This window comes from Echinops telfairi, unplaced genomic scaffold, assembly GCF_000313985.2.
Source record: "Echinops telfairi isolate 266 unplaced genomic scaffold, ASM31398v2 ScPeMD7_3533;HRSCAF=4204_0, whole genome shotgun sequence".
In the NCBI taxonomy this organism is placed as follows: domain Eukaryota; kingdom Metazoa; phylum Chordata; class Mammalia; order Afrosoricida; family Tenrecidae; genus Echinops; species Echinops telfairi.
In genome coordinates this window covers 86,337,573-86,339,301 of record NW_022107431.1, presented here as the reverse complement: position 1 = coordinate 86,339,301, position 1,729 = coordinate 86,337,573, and positions in this window count along the sequence as shown.

The following is a 1,729-nucleotide window of genomic DNA, read 5'->3' as shown; positions in this document are numbered from 1 at the left end:
ACACCTTTTCTTTCTTAATATGTGTCTCTGTCTTTTCTCTCTTTGTCTCCATCTTCCTTCTTAGTTCTCTTCCATGTCCTTACCTGTGAACAACAAGCTGGGCTTTGTTCTCCTGCCTTTAATGTAGCAATGACCTCCTTCCAGTGGCTTGACCTCCTCCACAGCTACTGCAGTCTCCCCCACTGAGGGCCCCCTCAAACTCCCCTACTGCGGCTTGTTTATTTGTATGCCTTTTTCTCCAATTAGCAAGGATTTTGGTTTCGGAGAAGATACCAGAGGTGTATATATAGTACACATATTAGTCAGAAACCATTGTGAAGAGTTTTGTCATTTCCCTCCATTTTAAGGTGTGTGTGTATTTATATATGTATATTCTAACATGTATAATTTTAAAAGCAAAATGGATAAGCTATGTTGTAACTAGTTTTTCCCCATGGATGCTTTTTATGAACAATTCCCATTCCATTAACATTTTTTAACAGATGCTTTTTTAATTGTGGCAAGATCATTGGTCATATTGATATACTTGATTTTACTTGTTCCTATTGTTAGACATTTAGGAAACATCTGTTATTTCATTAAAAAAACACATTGAAATCTTGTTTTACATAAATGTTTTATTGTCCAATGAATACCTTGAGATGAAGTTCTAGAAATAAAATTGCTGGGAAAAAGTTGGGAAATATTTTTGTCATTGTTGTTTTAAGACTCAGATGATATATTGTCACATTACTTTATAAATAAATCTTAACATAGTATTTCATCAGCAAATCAGAGCTCTTATATTTTTTCAAAGAGTACATAGAAACTTATTTATTTCAGATAATAATAGTCTTATTTATGCAAAATAGAACATACTGGACCTGGCTCAATAAATCTTCATCATTGAAGAGTATTAGCCTAATTATTCTCATTCTTTTGTTAGGTTCACTGTTTCAAAATTAAAATATGATAATACATATATGTGTGCTGGAAATAGAAGTCCATCTCTAGTTTACCGGCTAGGTGTAAAACCGCAACCATTCAGTAATAGAGACTTGCCTTTTATGGAGTCTGAGCTGACAGAATAAAATACTCCTTTAAGAACCGTGGCTGCTGAGAACTACAGTACCTGAAGTTGAAAGCTGTCATTGTTCTATTATAACATCATTTCATCACTTACGGTGATATTTTAGCTAGTTTAAATTCCTTCTTCCACTGGGAGGAACTTCATTTCTTTTTAAGCTGATCAGATGTCCAATTTTAGAATAGCAGATGGCTGGAGCTTAGATTATTCTGATTAGTAATATTTCTTCCTCCCAGGTATAGAAAACATTTCTTCAGACCCTTAAAACGTGACCATCCACGCATCCTTGCAGAAATCTCAATGCGCCTTGGACGGTTTGTGGTGTTAACTACAAGCACTTACATCTGCCAGCCTTTTGTCTGGAGGCTGAGCAGGCTTGTCACATGATACGCGGGAAAGGGTCCTGCAAGCCTGCCTGTTCGCATTTGACACATCATAGTCTGTCAAGAATCTTCTGTATTTTAGTAACACCTTTCCAGAGATTTACATGGCTTCCATCCCAACTACCTTGTAACTGCCTGAGGGGGAAACAGTATACATTTCTGTTTAGAACTGAAGTGGAAAAGACTGTATTTTAAAACGGATGGTGAGTTAAATTTTAATATGTCTGGATAGACCAATGAGGGGTTATTTATGCAGGATACACCTTGCCTTTTTAGGGAA